This window comes from Symsagittifera roscoffensis, chromosome 8, assembly GCF_963678635.1.
Source record: "Symsagittifera roscoffensis chromosome 8, txSymRosc1.1, whole genome shotgun sequence".
Lineage (NCBI taxonomy): Eukaryota > Metazoa > Xenacoelomorpha > Acoela > Convolutidae > Symsagittifera > Symsagittifera roscoffensis.
Window position 1 is genome coordinate 30,584,259 of NC_087069.1, and position 20,958 is coordinate 30,605,216.

The 20,958-nt window shown below is 34.7% G+C and overlaps 3 protein-coding genes across 3 annotated transcripts in view; 1 reads left to right on the top strand and 2 right to left on the bottom strand.

The window, feature by feature from the left end:
* The window catches only part of LOC134853267 (dynein regulatory complex protein 9-like), a 244,120-nt gene extending 236,690 nt beyond the window's left edge, over positions 1–7,430 (bottom strand). The window contains exon 1 of the mRNA XM_063869242.1: positions 7,411–7,430. The gene's annotated coding sequence lies outside the window, so the exon portion shown is untranslated. The remainder of the gene's footprint in view (positions 1–7,410) is intronic.
* Positions 1–20,958, bottom strand: part of LOC134853265 (tumor protein p63-regulated gene 1-like protein) — a 429,513-nt gene that overhangs the window by 320,760 nt on the left and 87,795 nt on the right. The window lies entirely within an intron of this gene.
* Positions 1–20,958, top strand: part of LOC134853548 (tumor protein p63-regulated gene 1-like protein) — a 454,277-nt gene that overhangs the window by 300,071 nt on the left and 133,248 nt on the right. The window lies entirely within an intron of this gene.

The following is a 20,958-nucleotide window of genomic DNA, read 5'->3' on the forward strand; positions in this document are numbered from 1 at the left end:
ATTTACACTTGAGAGGGAGGTAGTTGACAGTGGTTAATTTGAAATTAATGTATTTAGAGCTGAGAGAAGAGGTAGTTGACGGAAGTTAAGTTGAAAATAAAATGATTTTAGTTAGGAAAGAGGGATACGTTCAACTGGAATGTGTGGGGTTTAACCAATCAGAATGGATTTTCCAATCAGATTTCAGTTTCGTTTTATGGAAATCTTAAAGAAAACCCGTGTCCAATCGGAAACAAAGCTACATTTTACACATTGTCGTTTCCAATCACAAAAATGTTCATTTTTGTTCAAGTTGTCGCTTCCAATCAGACAAATTTTACCTCTTAAGGACTTAAATCCTCCAAATAAAATAAAAGATACACATAAACAATCGCAAAAATAAATGACCAAAAATTGTTTGCTGTAAAAATAAGAAACATTGCCGATATAACTTACAAAAGAAGAAAAATTGAAAAAGTAGCATCTCTGCAAGTCTTCTCATCAAGTTATTTCATTTTTTTGTATATAATTGATGAGAAAATGTTAATTTTTGAGCAGATAGCCATTTTTTTTTGATTTTGATGTAGATTTAAGAGGATAAATCAAAAATGATGAATTTTTCAAAACAAATCTCTGGAAATCTGATTCTAAACCTGTTCATGCAAGATTTTGAATTTTGAATAAATGGAAGATTTAAGAGTTTTGCTGGGGAGTTTTGACAAATTTGGGAGTTGGATAGAGAATAAAAAGAGTCTTTGAAATATTATCGTACGACTTTTTTATTAAATTCAAATTTTCTAAGACAAATAGAATTTCTTTTCTAGTCAGGTGTAACGCAGCAGTAAGTTTATAGCTTCGATACCCAATATGGGGATCAAAAATAAACTCTTTGATTGAGTAAGTTTCCCTAAAGAGACCTTTACTTAGTCGGAGAACTATATTTTGGACAACATAAACGTCCAAAAAATTGTGAAAAAATTGAGAATCTCTATATATTTCATCAACAAGGAAATCACACGGAATATTTTCTTTTTTTCTTGTAGAGTAACTCGCAGTAGTTCAAATGTTTTTTAATTGACGTTTTTTCAAAAATGAATAGTTTTGATCTAAAGTTATGTCCAAAGTTATCTTTGATCCAAAGAAAATTACGTGGGTGGTGACGTCACTTCTAATAACAGAATGACGACATTACCATAAAAGGAAAGTTGCGTAGGCGGTGACGTCATTTTCTTTTCAAAGAATGACGTCATTACCATAAAGGAATAATTGCATAGGCGATGACGTCATTGTTAGTATAAATACGCTCATTTTGTTGGGTTAAATTATTAATTTTCTTTGCCAATCAGAAACAGTCAATTGAGTTTTACTTCAAATTTTACATTTCGCTATTTCACAAAAAGAAAAAAGAAAGTATTTTCATTCAATTGGTACTTTAAGTTTTTAATTTTGGAACATTTCTTAAGTCCTAATTTTTTTTAGAAAATGCCTGCTCTTAACCGAAAAAAGAAAGTCAAGTGTGAAGTTTGTGAAATTATGTACAATCGCCAAGACGCAGCTCGACAACAAAAAAGATGTGCTAAAGGAGTTATTTCTTCTCCTGATTGTAAGTATTCCGCTTACAATCAACAAGAATTGAACTATCATATGGTCAAGAAGCATGCTCAACCAAGTTCGAAGCAATCAAAGGTTTGTTCGTCTTGCGAAAAAGAGATCCCAAGTTACTACTCTCTCCAACAACATCGGGAAAAGACCAGGAACTAAGCAACGGAAACTCAGTGATACTGTAGCGGACTTGAACAAGATTGTGGAGGAAGAAAGGGAAGATGGTGAAAAACTAAAGGAGGAACTTAGTGCTTGTCAACATTTTCTAGTGGATACGGAGATGGAAAATGGGAGACAAAAAATATTTAACTTCCAAATGTCCAAATAAGTCAACAAGCTCGATTCTGCTGCTAAAATCACCATTTCTCTGGGTTTTGTTCTTCGAAACATTGAGACTGGTGAATATAGATTTTTCTACGCCCATGAAAACAATATTTTGTTTGAAAAATCTAATTTACTCTAAGCTAAAGCAGACTTGATAACAATCCAAGGAAAAGTAGAGAATTTTGATATTGTGGAGCAATGTACCCAAAAACGCCAGATCTCAAAATGGAGATTCAAGTTTATCACAAATGTGACAATTTTTGCTGCTTTGCTGAAAAACCTTCCAATGGGATGTCCGGACTCTGTCTTACCCGAACCTATTCTGAAAAACCATTCTGTTAACTGTCTTCTATCTAACAAAGACAAGGAACCTTACAAAGATCTTTTGTGTCTTTTCCGCGCATTGGCCATGTTCATGAACGGGCACAAGGATGTCGACTCTCACACTTCCAGATACTTCACAGAATTTATATCAAAATCTGGTTATGAGCCTAAAAATTTTCGTGGAAGTTCAGTAGAAGACTTGCCTGTTGTCGAGGAAATTGTTCAAAGAAACATCTTTATATACGATTTCGATATCCAAGAAGGTGATTATGTAGGAGAACTAACTCGACGAATTATTGGAAGACCTGACAAAACTGTCAAATTACTGAGATTTAACATTGATATCATTCATACAAATGATATTGATTCTTTCTTCAAGTGCGTCCGGTGTCCTAGTTGTGATACTTTATTTAAAAGATCTGAGTTTCTCGACAAACATCTTTTGAGATGCAAGGACCGAGTGAAACATTTTTACCCAAAGAACGTCTATGAACTTCGCGAAACCTTGTTTGAAAAGCTAGAAGGATTCAATCTTCCAGTTTCTGAAGATAACAAACTTTTCAATAATCTAGCAGTTTTCGATTTTGAGTCAATTTGTGTTCCTACAGAGGAACTAAAAGAAACACAAAATACAAGCTGGATTGGAAAACATGTTCCAATTTCACTCTCTATATCATAAAATCTGATTGATGAACCCATCTTTTTGTACAATAAGGATGCACAGAACTTGATTATTGATTCTGTAAGCAAGCTCGAGCTGTTGGCTGAGAAAAGTAAGCTGGAGATGAGAACAAAATTTCAAGATGTTGAAGTGGCTGTCAATGAACGATTAAAAAAGATTTTTGATCAGCTAAACGAACGCGGTAAAAATTACTCAAGTAACAAATTTGAGTACCAAGACGAATGCATTGAAGTTTCGGAAGACGTAGATATTTCAACACAATTATTGCAAATTCAGAAAAATCAACACATCGATTTGAATCAACATCTGGAGAGATATGTAAATACTTTACCTATTTTTGGATTTAACAGTGGTAGATATGATTTGAATTTGATCAAGTCATACTTATTCTCTTATTTGATTCCCGATAAAGAACAAGAAACATCAGTAATCAAAAAAGCGACCATTTTTTTCCTTCAAGCTTGGAGATGTACAATTTCTCGACATAATGAAGTTTCTGGGTGGGGCAATTACTCTGGACTCCTTTCTCAAAGCCTATAAAGCTAGCGAAACGAAAGGATTCTTTCCCTATGAGTGATTTGATAACCCAGACAAACTTGATTTTCCCGAACTGCGACCGTATGAAGCTTTTTTCAGTAAACTTAGAAACAACAATCCTCTAGACAAAGACTTCGTCGATAATGAGAAGCTGAGAAATAGTGGGCTTGATGAACAACAAGCACTGAAAAAGCTTCAAATCAAGACTCTGTCTCCATCTGGATTGGATAATTACAAATACTTACAGGAGACATAGAAGAAAAACGGAATGACCCTGTTCAAAGACTTTTTGAAGTGGTACAACAACAAGGATGTAGTTCCAACTCTGAAAGCAATGCAAAAAATGATGGAGAGCAAAACAAGGAGATAGATATGTTAAAACTTGGTTGTACTCTTCCAAATGAAGCAAATATATGTCTACACAAATCTACAAAATACAAGTTTTATCCATTTTGCAAAAATGATAAAAATTTGTGTGAAACAATTCGAGAAGACATGACTGGTGGACCATCCATTGTGTTCACTCAAAAAGCTGTAGTTGATGAAACTTTCATTAGAAATTCATCAAATGTTTGTAAATCAATCGTTGGATTTGATGCAAGTCCGCTCTACCCCTTCTCAATGAGTCAAGATATGCCAACAGGACTGTACACGAGATGGTTGGTTGACACTGATATGCAGAAATTCAAAGCTAGACATAATTGATCACCTAATTTTGAGAAAATGGTCATATCTTTTCACCAGGAAACAAGACCAGAATAAAAAATTGAGAGTTTTTTCACATCTGGAAAATAGAAAAACATCGACTGTTTTAATGTGGACGGTTATTGTGATTACTGTAAGACAGTGTTTGAAGCAATGGGATCTTACTACCACTTCTGTTCTTGTCAAGAAGCTCGTCCTTCCTTAACAGATCAGGATATTGAACGAGGTAATAAGAAGAGAGAGATGGATGATTTGAGACGGGAATACATAAAAGAGAAAGGATACAAAGTTGAAGAAATGTGGGAGTGTGAGTGGTGGGAAAGCTTCAAATTAAGTGACAAGGTCAAAAATTACGTCAGAAACCACTTTCACTATCAAACACTTCTTTTTACAGACTGCCTTCTAAAAAAAAACAAAAGATAGATCTCTTTTTGGCTATGTTCAGTGCGACTTAGTTGTTCCAGATGAACTGAAATCTAAATTTGCGAATTTTCCTCCAATTTTCAAAAATACTGAGGTTGGAAGAAATGATATCGGAGATTACATATAGAATCATGAAATTGAAAATGAAATGCTAAAACATCCTCAAAAAATGCTGATATCTAGTTTCAAGCTGGAAAATGGAACAGTAATAACTCCTCTGTTCAACTTTAATTTGGAACTTGGCTTGCAGTGCACCAAAGTTTACCGTTCTGTTCAGTATACTCCACGGAAAGGCTTTAATAATTTTGTTCATTCAGTGGTTGATGCTAGAAGAGAAGGAGATGAAAACCTTTTGCCAGGAATTTTAGCAGAAACAATGAAAATTTTGTGTAATTCTTCGTATGGATATCAGATCATGGATAGATCCAGGCATACAATTCAAAATATCTGAACGACGAAAAAACTCATAAGGCAACCAATGAACCACTGTTTGAAAGACTTAACACAGTTGAGAAGGACTTATATGAGGTGGAGTTGTTGAAATCAACCATTGAGCACCGAGAACCCATCATTGTTGGTTTTTTTTATACTTCAGAATGCAAAACTGAAAGTGTTGGAGCTCTACTATAACTTCTTTGACGAATTCTGTGATGTAACCAAATTTGAAGAGTTAGAGATGGACACAGACTCGCTTATTTTAGCCCTTGCTGAAGAAAATTTATACGACTGTATCAAACCAGATAAGAGAGCTGCTTGGGAAAAAATGTGGGAAAATGACTGCAGAGACTCTTTCAAGGCGGATGCAAAATCTAATTTCTTACCTCGAACGTGTTGCAGTACGCATAAAAAGTATGATAAACGGGAGCCGGGACTTTTTAAAGAAGAATTTAGATGAACAGAAATGCTCTGTTTGTGTAGCAAGACATATTGCTGCTATGACAACAAGTCAGATAAATTCAAATTTAGCAGCAAAGGATTTAGCAAACGGGTCCTAGAAGATTCTGGACACGGTCCCATGTCAAACTACAGGAGAGTACTCGATGAAGCAATCACCCTGACATCTACAAATAGAGGATTCAGAACGGTAAACCACATGGTTGCCTTATATGAGCAAAAAAAGGACTAAGTTAATTTTATCTAAAAAAAGACAAGTTCAAGATGATGGAATTCAAACAAAACCATCGAACTTATTATTAGTTTTTGGAGATGAATGCAATGTATTCATTTTTAGTACAATGCAGTATTTTAATGGTGTTTTATTATAAAGTTGCGGTAAATTTCAAATACGATGCAGTGATTTATATAATTTCTTTGTAATTTAATTTTTTTTCTCAAATTTGACTTTATTTGAAGTTTCAGTAGGTTTCAAAATAGATTCAAATAGATAGAAAGTAAAAGTTTCCAATAAATTTTTATTAGATCAAAAAATAACAAATCTTATCGCGTTTTTGAAGCTTTTATTATTTACCACTGATTTACCATGTATCAAAAAACTAAATAAAAGTCCTTCCTTACACAATCTACACGTAATTAACCTTTGCTTTTTACAAATTAGATAATACGCGTCAAATTTTTGCGAAAAACTAGACATTTCTACTCAAGAACCAAAAGAAAATTCGTTTTTCTTACCATTATTTTACCATCACACAAACCATAAAACCTTCGGTATTCCCTATCTTATTTCATTGTAAACTCTATGCCCAACGTTATTACATAGCCGGAAGACCGGCTGCTCTATTCCTTATCTTAAAACATGGGGGTCTTCCACCTCCCCCTGATCACCTCCAACATCTACTACTGGCATACTCTGAATCCATCTCAGTAATATACAACTACGACACCACCAATTTACTTGCAAGAACTTCTTGTCGTCCTGTCAGACCGAAAAACACTGTAGACATCGATTTTGAAAAAACTGTTGTGTAATTCTGAATTGAGCCATGTTTCAGTAACAAAACGGAAATCAATATCAGTTGCAATTATATCAGCAGCTAGACGCTCAACGCAGTGTGGTTTTTTTTGTGATCTAACATATATTAACTTTTTTTGGAGCTAGTCAAAGGTTTGATATAAATGTTCCATCTCGTTGAAGGCGTGAATTCGTCAACGTCACTTTTAATCAGTTCAAATCTCCCTTTCAGTGCCTGATTTTCTAGTTTTTGTTCGTCTGTTGTCAAGTTTTTGCTTACGAATACACCTGATGTGTTGTAGAGTTTGAAAGCATTAGCTTTGTGGAAAACTAACTCGGCGTCTCAGTTGCAATTAAATTCAACAATAGTTGTCCTTTTTCTGTCGGCGCTATATCGTCCCAACCTTGTAATATTCACAACAGGCACCTTGAGGTCCAGAGAGTGAAGCAGGGTTTGGACCAAGTTTTGCTCATCCATTTGTCTTTGAAAAGCCTCTTTCGTTGTGCTTTCTGTGACACCTTTAAAACGCAATCGTTTGCTAACAAAGTCGTGCTATGGCGCCGCTCTTTGACCTGTTGATTCGATATCTTGATTGGTATGTGAAAAAACTTAGATGTCACACGCGTTATCAACAACGGCTTGCTTTATTTTTTGAATCTGCTCAAGAATTTTATTTTGATACAGCAGATTAATTTGTTTAGTTTCAACAGCAGGTAGGCATGTCGGACAGTGCCATTTACGGGCAGGTATTTTTGACATAACCTCGACTTCTTTTTGCGTCAGGTTGACGCATACCAGATGACACCAGGATTCGCAAGAGTCGCATCCAAAAGATGTTCCGTTGTTTTGTCGCACTTCAGGCAGTCATCCTTGAGGTTTTTCGCATTCTTCTGCTTGGATCGTCTTCCTCCCATATCAAATCTTTTTAATAAGTTTATCACAACAATGGCGGAAATCTTTTATTTACTTTTCCCTTATATTTTTTATTGAAAATTTAATTTGTATAGGATAGGCATTGTCTAATAGTTATTGTAAAAGTCCTGACAAAGCGCATAGTTGCGAAAACGTTTGAAACCTACTTTTTTAAAACTAAAAATATCTTCCTCTCAAAACATTTTTAAAATTTCTAATTATTTTGTCTGGAAGTTTCTGAGTCATAGTTTCGATTCAAAAAATAACTTTTTAAACAAAAAACCAAACAATTCGGAACTACATTCTCAGAATAAAAGAAATTTAAAATTATTTATAAATTATTAATTAAAACTTCTTCGCATTTCTTGTGCACAATCAGGATTAAATATTTTTACGTTATTTACAAAACTATCAAAGATCTGAAAAATGAGAAACATGTCTAAAAATGTTCTGAAACTTTTTGACCAATCAAATTCAAACAACTGTAATTACAATATTAATTACGTAATCATTAAGAACATTTTCCTGTAAATTTTGAGATTTTTTAGTTTTTTGTTCTTTCATGGTTATAAAATTTCGATTTGGGAAATTTTTGATTCTGACATGTATTTTAGCCATCTGATGAATACGCCATATTTTTACTGTTAATTCACGGCTCTTGAATTAATCCTGTGTTGATCCGCGGCCTCTCTTTTCAAATTTGCAAAACATCTAGTGTCGGTAGCTTATGAGTGTTAGCTGTTTGGTCTACAATCTCTGACTACAAAATTTTCAGGGTAAAACATCTTAATTTTAATTCTGTTGACTCTCTGCTTCTATACTCATCGCGCGTGTTCCTGATATGTTTTTCCTCTAGTGTTAACAGTTTTGTTTTATAATTTCTCAAATAAGATCTGCGCTTTGTCCCTCAAGACTACATTGCTGAAGTTGGAGGCCTACCTGTGAGTCTGTTTTCTTACCTTCCTCAATTCTAGTGGTCATATGTCGATACACTTTGCCCCGCATAGATGGAAGTGCATCCATTGAGGAAACTTTATAAACCACCCTTGACTTGAGTTCATTAGAAAATGCTGACTTCAGTGATGGTAAACATGTTTTGAGTTTTCTAGTGGTGAAAACCACTTGAACGTTGGTTAAATTTCGTAATCAGCTTGCAAAATTTTGACTTTGATTACCTCTATATTAAATCATCAGCATCAGTGGCTTCACATTTTTTGGTGATTGAGTTGACGAATTCCTCTCACTATCAAGGGCTTGCCCTTATCATCGATGATTTTGCACAGGATGTCTGCCGCCACCTTTGCGGACCAATTTTCAGGTTACTAAATTGTTAGCTATTGCGCGCTTTCAAATGTCATAGCCTTACCAAATTGCTCCCAGGTAGATGTGTTCCTAAAGTCGCTGTGTACAGTTTTTTGAATAACACTAAGCTTATACTGACTATGAGTGCAGCTTCCATAAATCAGTATAGTTCCAGTACCTGATGGCTTTTGATATTAATTACAGGTTACACATCTATCCTGCGATACATTTATGTTCAAATCCAGGAACGGAATATTCCCCTCGGATAATTTCCTCAAGAGTGAACTGCAGACTTGGACGAAGAGAATTGGCGGCATCCAGAAAGCAACTCGGCTCACGTCTGACTGTTCTAGCAATGTCATCCACATACCCGAAGAATTTTTTTTGTGGAGTATCCTACAACAACAAGGATGGTGCTCCAACCCTTGAAATAATTCAAAAAACGGTTCAATTTTATCATCAGAAAAAAAATTCTACAAAAACTTGGATTTACTCTTCCAAATCTGGCAAACATTTGTCTGCACAAATGAACCAATGAAAAATTCTACACATTTTGTGAAAGTAATAGAGATTTGTGCAAGAAAACTAGAGAGGATATGACGGATGCACGATCAATTGTGTTTACAAGTAAAGCTGTTGCGGATGATTGAAACACGGGATTCATCAATTGGCTGCATTCGAATCTTTGGAATTGATGCGAGCCAGCTCTATCCCTATTCAATGTGTCATGCCAACAGGATTGTACACAAAATGGGACTTTGATTCCGATATGCATCAAATTCAAGACTAGACATAACCGATCTCGCAATTTTGAGAACATGGTCATGTCCCATTACCAAGAAAAAACACCAGAATGCAGAATTGGGAGCTTCCACACAACTAAAAATTAATAGAAAATTCACTGTTTCAATTTAGATGAATACTGAAGTAACTAAAAAACAGTGTTTGAAGCTATCCGATGCTCTTACAACTTCTGTCCCTACCAGAAGACTCGCCCATCTCTGAGCGATAAATATATTGATAGAGGAAACAAAAGTAGAGAGATGGATGACTTGAGACGTGAGTGTATTCGCGAAAGAGGATATAAAATCGAAGAGATATAGGATTGTGAGTGGTGGCAAAGCGTTAAAACGAACGAAAAAATTAAGAATCATAACCAACCCAACTTTCTCTACAAAGACCCTTCTCTACTGATTAATTATTGGAAGAAAAAAAAAGAACGATCCCTTTATGGCTTTATTCAGTGTGACTTAGTTGTTCCAGATGAACTGAAAGCAAAATTCCACAATTTTTTTCCAGTTTTCAGAAACACTGAAGTTGGATTAGATTCTATCGGGGAATATGTTCAAAATTATGCCAAAATGATCTTCTTAAACTTCTCCAGCGAATGCTAGTATCTAGTTTCAAATTAGAAAATGGCTCTATTATTACTCCTCTCTTCATTTCTGTATGGATTTTGGCGTTCAAAGTTTTATCGCTCTGTACAGTATTCCCCTCGAATTAGCTTCAACATTTCTGTCCAGTCAGTTGTTGATGCTAGAAGTGAAGTTAATGAAAACCCTTTATCAAGAGTTGCAGCAGAGACTATGAATTGTTTAGGTAATTCATCCTACGATCTGAAAAATGAGAAACATGTCTAAAAATGCTCTGAAACTTTTTGACCAATCAAATTCAAACAACTGTAATTACAATATTAATTACGTAATCATTAAGAACATTTTCCTGTAAATTTTGAGATTTTTTAGTTTTTTGTTCTTTCATGGTTATAAAATTTCGATTTGGGAAATTTTTGATTCTGACATGTATTTTAGCCATCTGATGAATACGCCATATTTTTACTGTTAATTCACGGCTCTTGAATTAATCCTGTGTTGATCCGCGGCCTCTCTTTTCAAATTTGCAAAACATCTAGTGTCGGTAGCTTATGAGTGTTAGCTGTTTGGTCTACAATCTCTGACTACAAAATTTTCAGGGTAAAACATCTTAATTTTAATTCTGTTGACTCTCTGCTTCTATACTCATCGCGCGTGTTCCTGATATGTTTTTCCTCTAGTGTTAACAGTTTTGTTTTATAATTTCTCAAATAAGATCTGCGCTTTGTCCCTCAAGACTACATTGCTGAAGTTGGAGGCCTACCTGTGAGTCTGTTTTCTTACCTTCCTCAATTCTAGTGGTCATATGTCGATACACTTTGCCCCGCATAGATGGAAGTGCATACATTGAGGAAACTTTATAAACCACCCTTGACTTGAGTTCATTAGAAAATGCTGACTTCAGTGATGGTAAACATGTTTTGAGTTTTCTAGTGGTGAAAACCACTTGAACGTTGGTTAAATTTCGTAATCAGCTTGCAAAATTTTGACTTTGATTACCTCTATATTAACTCATCAGCATCAGTGGCTTCACATCTTTTGGTGATTGAGTTGACGAATTCCTCTCACTATCAAGGGCTTGCCCTTATCATCGATGATTTTGCACAGGATGTCTGCCGCCACCTTTGCGGACCAATTTTCAGGTTACTAAATTGTTAGCTATTGCGCGCTTTCAAATTTCATAGCCTTACCAAATTGCTCCCAGGTAGATGTGTTCCTAAAGTCGCTGTGTACAGTTTTTTGAATAACACTAAGCTTATACTGACTATGAGTGCAGCTTCCATAAATCAGTATAGTTCCAGTACCTGATGGCTTTTGATATTAATTACAGGTTACACATCTATCCTGCGATACATTTATGTTCAAATCCAGGAACGGAATATTCCCCTCGGATAATTTCCTCAAGAGTGAACTGCAGACTTGGACGAAGAGAATTGGCGGCATCCAGAAAGCAACTCGGCTCACGTCTGACTGTTCTAGCAATGTCATCCACATACCCGAAGAATTTTTTTTGTGGAGTATCCTACAACAACAAGGATGGTGCTCCAACCCTTGAAATAATTCAAAAAACGGTTCAATTTTATCATCAGAAAAAAAATTCTACAAAAACTTGGATTTACTCTTCCAAATCTGGCAAACATTTGTCTGCACAAATGAACCAATGAAAAATTCTACACATTTTGTGAAAGTAATAGAGATTTGTGCAAGAAAACTAGAGAGGATATGACGGATGCACGATCAATTGTGTTTACAAGTAAAGCTGTTGCGGATGATTGAAACACGGGATTCATCAATTGGCTGCATTTGAATCTTTGGAATTGATGCGAGCCAGCTCTATCCCTATTCAATGTGTCATGCCAACAGGATTGTACACAAAATGGGACTTTGATTCCGATATGCATCAAATTCAAGACTAGACATAACCGATCTCGCAATTTTGAGAACATGGTCATGTCCCATTACCAAGAAAAAACACCAGAATGCAGAATTGGGAGCTTCCACACAACTAAAAATTAATAGAAAATTCACTGTTTCAATTTAGATGAATACTGAAGTAACTAAAAAACAGTGTTTGAAGCTATCCGATGCTCTTACAACTTCTGTCCCTACCAGAAGACTCGCCCATCTCTGAGCGATAAATATATTGATAGAGGAAACAAAAGTAGAGAGATGGATGACTTGAGACGTGAGTGTATTCGCGAAAGAGGATATAAAATCGAAGAGATATAGGAATGTGAGTGGTGGCAAAGCGTTAAAACGAACGAAAAAATTAAGAATCATAACCAACCCAACTTTCTCTACAAAGACCCTTCTCTACTGATTAATTATTGGAAGAAAAAAAAAAGAACGATCCCTTTATGGCTTTATTCAGTGTGACTTAGTTGTTCCAGATGAACTGAAAGCAAAATTCCACAATTTTTTTCCAGTTTTCAGAAACACTGAAGTTGGATTAGATTCTATCGGGGAATATGTTCAAAATTATGCCAAAATGATCTTCTTAAACTTCTCCAGCGAATGCTAGTATCTAGTTTCAAATTAGAAAATGGCTCTATTATTACTCCTCTCTTCATTTCTGTATGGATTTTGGCGTTCAAAGTTTTATCGCTCTGTACAGTATTCCCCTCGAATTAGCTTCAACATTTCTGTCCAGTCAGTTGTTGATGCTAGAAGTGAAGTTAATGAAAACCCTTTATCAAGAGTTGCAGCAGAGACTATGAATTGTTTAGGTAATTCATCCTACGGCTACCAGATAATATATAGATCGAGACATACGGTCACAAAGTACTTTATGGAAGAAAAAACAAACAAGGCAATTAATGAAACACTCTTCAAACGATTGAACACTGTTCAGAAAAATTTGTGCGAGATTGAGTTACTAGAGTCAACAGATGAGCACAAAGAACCCATAATTGTCAGATTTTTTCATTCTGCAAAGCTGAGACTGCTTGAACTTTATTACAATTTTTGTGAAAACTTTTGTGATATCAAAACAACTGAGAAAGAAGAAATGGACAGAGATTTGTTGTATTTAGCTCTTGCTGAGGAACATTTGTCTGACTGCATTTGTCCGTGAAAAAAAAATGATTGGGAAAATTTGGGAAAAATTAAAAAAAAACGATTTCAGAGATTCATTTAGAGCGGATTCAAAATCACTTTTTTTCCACAAACAAGTTGTAGCATTAACAATAAACTCAATAAGAGAGAGCCTGGACTGTTTGAAGGAGAATTTAGGTGTACGGAGATGCTGTGTTTATGTAGCAAGACTTTTTTATGAAATGATTTGTACACTACAAATCAGACAAGTAAATCTTAGCAGCAAAGCAATTGATTTAAAAAAATTCTAGAGGAGTCCGGTGTTAGTCCTATAAAACAATTCAGGAAAATACGCGACGGAGACATCAACTTGACTTCAACAAACAGAGGATTTAGAACCTTTAATCATATGGTTGCTACATACGAGCAAACAAAGAAGGGATTGAGTTACTTTCACCCGAAAAGATAAGTTCAGGACAACAGATTGCAGACAAAACCTTTGAACTTGTAAATAACTGATAGTTAATTAGCATTTAATTCAGTATTGCTTAACTAACTGTAAACTTGTAGTAAAATGATTATACGAAGCAGTGATTTAAATACTTCTTCTTTTGATAATAACTTTTTTCTTGCACATGATTTTTTTCTCGAAGTTTCGTTAGGTTTCAGTTTAGCTTCAGATAGTTTTCTCATAGTTTCAAACATATAAAACAAAATTCAAAACATCTAAATTGTAGAAGTTAGCGAAGAAACGCAAATAAAGGTAAAATTGAGCTGCAAAAAAATCGTGGGCCGAAACCTACTATTACACTGAAACCCTAGCATTCCATATCTCAATACATTAGGAAACCTATTCCCTATCTTGATACTTAGGAAATCTGTTCCTTATCTTAATACATTGCTTGGAGACCAGATTCTCTATTCCCTATCTTAATACATGGAGTCCCCACCCACCCCTCCACCCACTCTACCTCACTCTTCTAGTACTCTCCTTTTTTCATATCAAATCTTTTTTTGTACTCAACTAAAATTGCGGAATAAAGGTTTTTAAATAGTGCTTTCTAATGACGAAATCTTTGCTATATTGTGTTTTCTTGTACCTCGTGTAAGTTAAACTTAAATTTGTTGCGTTTTTCACATCAAAAGACATTTTCTCTTGTATCCTTTTTTTTCGTGCTGGCTTTTCAATTAGATGGAACATTTTGCCGATATGAGGTATCCAATTTTTATAGTGGAGTTAAAAAACTAGTCATCCATTTGCGCCATGAAAGCTTGTGTATCGTCAAATCGTATTTGATTTTCAATTTGTTCATGTGAATGTTGATGCGCTGAGTCTGAGAAAAAATTGAAATTTTACAAGCGATCAACTGTAATCTTTATTTTTCATTAAACCTACACGTTTCAGTTCTTTTTTGCAATCTTCAGGGTGAGGACATAAAAAGCGTTCAAAATTACCCTGGTACTATGATTCGTTTTCTAGACTGCTTTTGTTTCCGCTGGAAACTTGTCAAAATGAAATTTAAATTAGGAGAGTTTTCCTGTAAATTTCTCTTGCCTACATGTTTTAGCACGGGTTTTGGAGTTAAGTGTTGCAAAATCAATTGTTGCTTCTTTTGCTTAAGGTTCTAATTCGCATTGAGTCAGTTGATTTTTTCTGTATTTGTGCGATGGTTTTTTTGTCAATTATCTTCGCAATCACATTTTGTTAGTAGTAGGTCTTGTAGTAATGTTTGTGGAGGTAGGTTCTCGTTAACTGTTGGTTCTAAAAGAGCTAAAAGGTAAGATAATTAAAAATAAGTGTTAAAAGATACTTGTGTAAAATAACCCTGATAATTGATTGTAAAAAATTGAGTAACCAATTTTTTTTCGGTATATCTGTCGCATATATCTGGTTGAAGCAGTGGCAGTAGAGATTTGTGAGTTTATTTAGTTTTAATGTTATTTCAATTTAAAATATTATTTTTTTTGGGATAGTGTTTGGATGTTATGGTCCTGTATATCTTTGTGAAGGTCCTGTCATTATTAGAAAGGTTGTAGTGCCCAACTGTCAATTCGATTGCAATCTAAATCTGGTCTGAACAATGAAGGAGGTGCTTAAATTGATCCAATTGAATCATAATGGTTCATTGGTGTTTTGCGATTCTTGATATCTAGTATTTAGGTTTTGTTGTAAATATGTTGCTAAAGTGTTTAGTGTCCATAAACTTGTTATAGAGGATGTTGGAGAGTTTTTCTGGTTTTCGGGTTTTGGAGTTAAGTGTTTCAATATCAACTGTTGCTTCTTTTGCTTAAGGTTCTGATTCGCATTGAGTCAGTTGAATTTTTCTGTATTTGTGCGATGGTTTTTTTGTCAATTATATTCGCAATCACATTTTGTATGTAGTAGGTTTTGTAGTAATGTTCGTGGAGGTAGATTCTCGTTAAATGTTGGTTCTAAAAGAGATAAGAGGTAAGATAATTAAAAATAAGTGTTAAAAGATACTTGTGTAAAATAACCCTGAAAATTGATTGTAAGAAATTAAGTAACCATTTTTTTTCGGGTTATCTGCCGTATAAATCTGGTTGAGACAGTGGTAGTAGAGATTTGTGAGTTTATTTAGTTTTAATGTTATTTCGAATTTAAAAATTTAATTTTTTTCGGGATAGTGTTTGGATGTTATGGTCCTGTATATCTTTGTGAAGATCCTGTCATTATTAGAAAGGTTGTAGTGCCCAACTGTCAATTGAGGATGTTGGAGAGTTTTTCTGGTAAAGCTGATGATGTCGTACCGGATGAGACGCGCATTGGGTCGTTTACTATGTTTGATTCGATTCACCGTGTGGGTTTTTGAGTGCAACCAATACGGAAATTTGTGGGAATTTATCGGAATTTAAACGGTTTTTCTCGTTTTTTTTTTCAGAAGTTGGGGTTGATCCTAATTAGTCTACTGGTTGTAGTGTTGTATATTGTGGTGAATTAATAATCGTAGTTGTGGGGGTATTAACGATATTGCTTGTTTTCGTGTTCACAAAATTGATGGTTCGGATATTAAACTAATGTCAAACTGAACTCCTGGGTCTCAATGTTGGTGTGGGTGAATGATTTGTCTTTCGACTGTTGTTCCCTGTGATTAGGCTTGACTATGATGTCTTGCTCTGCTCAAGTCTTGAGGAAGTGTTGGCTAAATGTTGTACGTTAGTTCGTTTTTTAATTCACTGAATGATGCGTTTGATGTGCTGGTGTCAATGATTCTGATATTGGTGCATGCATGTCGGCCTGCATAAATGCAGAGGTTTTAGGCATAAAAAACTCATGTAGGTTTTTCATAATTGGTTGGTAGTCAATTTCGGTTCAAAATTGTTTTTAACCTAATTAACTTTTCGAAAAATAGAAAATATGCATAAAATTCAAGACTAGACATAACCGATCTCGCAATTTGAGATAATGGTCATGTCCTATTACCAAGAAAAAACACCAGAATGCAGAATTGGGAGCTTCCACACAACTGAAAATCAATAGAAAATTGACTGTTTCAATTTAGATGGATATTGCAGTAACTAAAAAACGGTGTTTGAAGCTATCGGATGCTCTTACAACTTCTGTCCCTACCAGGAGACTCGCCACTCACTGAGGAATAAAGATATAGAGAGAGGAAACAAAAGGAGAGAGATGGATGACTTGAGACGTGAGTGTATTCGCAAAAGAGGATATAAAATCGAAGAGATATAGGAATGTGAGTGGGTGCAAAGCTTTAAAACGAACAAAAAAATTAAGAATCATAACCAACCCATCTTTCCCTACAAATACCCTTCTCTACTGATTAATTATTGGAAAAAAAAAGATCGATCCGTGTATGGCTTTATTCAGTGTGACTTAGTTGTTCCAGATGAACTGAAAGCAAAATTCCACAATTTTTTTCCAGTTTTCAGAAACACTGAAGTTGGATTAGATTCTATCGGGGAATATGTTCAAAATTATGCCAAAATTATCTTCTTAAACTTCCCCAGCGAATGCTAATATCTAGTTTCAAATTAGAAAATGGCTCTATTATTACTCCTCTCTTCATTTCTGTATGGATTTTGGCTCACAGTGTACAAAAGTTTATCGCTCTGTACAGTATTCCCCTCGAGATTGCTTCAACAATTCTGTCCAGTCAAGTTGTTGATGCTACAAGTGAAGTTAATGAGAACCCTTTATCAATAGTTGCAGCAGAGACTATGAAACTTTTAGGTAATTCATCATACGGCTACCAGATAATATATAGATCGAGACATACGATCACAAAGTACTTAATGGAAGAAAAAACACACAAGGCAATTAATGAAACACTCTTCAAACGATTGAACACTGTTCAGAAAAATTTGTGCGAGATTGAGTTACTAAAGTCAACAATTGAGCACAGAGAACCCATAATTGTCGGATTTTTTCATTCTGCAAAGCTGAGAGTGCTTGAACTTTATTACAATTTTTGACACAGATTTGTTGTATTTAGCTCTTGCTGAGGAACATTTGTATGACTGCATTTGTCCGGAGAAAAAAAATGATTGGGGAAATGTGGGAAAAATTGAAAAAAAATGATTTCAGAGATTCATTTAGAGCGGATTCAAAATCATTTTTTTCCACAAACATGTTGTAGCATTAACAAGAAACACAATAAGAGAGAGCCTGGACTGTTTAAAAGAGAATTTAGGTGTACGGAGATGCTGTGTTTATGTAGCATGACTTACTATAATTTGACTTATACACTACAAATCAGACAAGTAAAACTTAGCAGCAAAGCAATCGAATAAAAAAATTCTACAGGAATCCGGTGTTAGTCCTATGAAAAAATACAGGAAAATACGCGACGGAGAAATCAACTTGATTTCAACAAACAGGGGATTTAGAACCATTAATCATATGCTTGCTACATACGAGCAAACAAAGAAGGGATTGAGTTACTTTTACCCGAAAAGATAAGTTCAGGACAACAGATTGCAGACAAAACCTTTGAACTTGTAAATAACTGATAGTTAATTAGCATTTAATTCAGTATTGCTTAACTAACTGTAAACTTGTAGTAAAATGATTATACGAAGCAGTTATTTAAATACTTCTTCTTTTGATAATAATTTTCTTCTTGCACATGATTTTTTTCTCGAAGTTTCGTTAGGTTTCAGTTTAGCTTCAGATAATTTTCTCATAGTTTCAAACATATAAAACAATATTCAAAACATCTAAATTGTAGGAGTTAGCGAAGAAACGCAAATAAAGGTAAAATTGAGCTGCAAAAAAATCGTGGGCCGAAACCTACTATTACACTGAAACCCTAGCATTCCATATCTCAATACATTAGGAAACCTATTCCCTATCTTGATACTTAGGAAATCTGTTCCTTATCTTAATACATTGCTTGGAGACCAGATTCTCTATTCCCTATCTTAATACATGGAGTCCCCACCCACCCCCTCCCCCACTCTCCCTCACTCTTCTATTACTCTCTTTTTTTCATATCAAATCTTTTTTCGTACTCAACTAAAATTCCGGAAAAATGGTTTTTAAATAGTGCTTTCAAATGACGAAATCTTTGCTATATTGTGTTTTCTTGTACCTCGTGTAAGTTAAACTTAAATTTGCTGCCTTTTCACATCAAAAACATTTTTTCTTGTATCCTGTGTTTTTTGTGCTGGCTTTTCAATTAGATGTATCACTTTGCCGATATGAGGTATACAATTTTTATTGTGGAGATAAAAAATCTAGTCATCCATTTGCGCCATGAAAAGTTGTGTATCGTCAAAACGAACTTGACGTTCAATTTGTTCATATGAATGTTGATGCGCTGAGTCTGAGAAAAAAATGAAATTTTACAAGCGTTCAACTGTAATCTTTATTTTTCATTAAACCTACACGTTTCAGTTCTTTTTTGCAATCTTCAGGGTGAGGGCATAAAAAGCGTTCAAAATTACCCTGGTACTATGATTCGTTTACTAGACTGCTTTTGTTTCCGCTGGAAACTTGTCAACAATGAAATTTAATTGAGGAGAGTTTTCCTGTAAATTTCTTTTGCCTACAGGTTTTAGCACGGGTTTTGGAGTTAAGTGTTGCAATATCAGTTGTTGCTTCTTTTGTTTAAGGTTCTGATTCGCATTGAGTCAGCTGAATTTTTCTACATTTGTGCGACGGTTTTTTTTGTCAATTATCTTCGCAATGTTATTTTGTTAGCAGTAGGTCTTGTAGTAATGTTCATGGAGGTAGATTCTCGTTAAATGTTGGTGCTAAAAGAGATAAGAGGTAAGATAATTAAAAATAAGTGTTAAAAGATACTTATGTAAGATAACCCTGAAAATTGATTGTCAGAAATTAAGTAACCAATTTTTTTTCCGGTATATCTGCCGTATATATCTGGTTGAAACAGTGGTAGTAGAGATTTGTGAGTTTATTTAGTTTTAGTGTTATTTCGAATTTAAAAATTTAATTTTTTTGGGATAGTGTTTGGATGTTATGGTCCTGTATACAGGATCTTTGTGAAGATCCTGTCATTATTAGAAAGGTTATAGTGCCCAACTGTCAATTGAGGTTGTTGGAGAGTTTTTTTGGTAAAGCTGATGATGTCGTACCGGATGAGACGCGCATTGGGTCGCTTACTATGTTTGATTCGATTCACCGTGTGGGTTTTTGAGTGCAAACAATACGGAAATTTGTGGGAATTTATCGGAATTTAAACGGTTTTTCTCGTTTTTTTTTCAGAAGTTGGGTTGATCCTAATTAGTCTACTGGTTGTAGTGTTGTATATTGTGGTGAATTTATAATCGGAGTTGTGGGGGTATTAACTATATTGCTTGTTTTCGGGTTGACAAAATTGATGGTTCGGATATTAAACTAATTTCAAACTGAACTCCTCGGTCTCAATGTTGGTGTGGGTGAATGATTTGTCTTTCGACTGTTGTTACTTGTGATTAGCCTTGACTATGATGTCGTGCTCTGCTCAAGTCTTGAGGATGTTTTGGCTAAATGTTGTACGTTAGTTCGTTTTTTAGTTCATTGATTGATGCGTTTGATGTGCTGGTGTCAATGGTTCTGATATTGGTGCATGTCGGCCTGCATAAATTCAGGGGTTCTCGACATAAAAAACTCATGTAGGTTTTTCAAAATTGGTTGATAGTCAATTTCGGTTAAAAATTGTTTGTAACCTAATTAACTTTTCAAAAAATAGAAAATGGATAAGTGTTATGGTTCATAAAAAATATTGAGGAGGAGTTGCTATAGAAATGGTATCTTGACGGTGTGACAGGTTTTAGTGTTTTCATTTTTCTTTAGATCGGCCATGGACTTCTGCTTTTTTCAAAGTTTTCGATTGTTCAATAAGGACTTTGTTATCTTGTCTTGGTTGGTTGCGAAGTCGAGATGATTGGAGTTGTATGGTTTTTCTTTTGTTCCTGAAGGAAATATTTCTTCATGTAGTTCACGGTTTGCTCTTTGGACTAAACAATTTTGTTGTCGTTATCTGGTGGCAACTCATCAGTCTGATGTCCAGTGATTGAATATTACTGTGTTAGTTATCGAAGAGCGTACGTTTTTGGATGATATGGCAAGAGGTCTTTTTATGTTGTACAATTTCTTGTTTTTTGATCATTTAGTGTTTAAGTTAAGTCTGTTGGTTAGTCAAAAACTTGATACCTATCTTTTTTTAGTGATCCTGAGTTTTCCTATATTTTTTTGTGTATTGTGAAAATCGGAACAATAATAAATGTTCCAGTTTATAAATCTGAAGCTGTTGTGAAACGTGATTTTATATTCAGTTTCTGATTTGAATCTTTTTGGTTTTTACCTCTTTTTAAGATCCATTCCGTATAAGTATCAAAGGCTAATTTTAAAATTTGTGGTTGTTAGAAA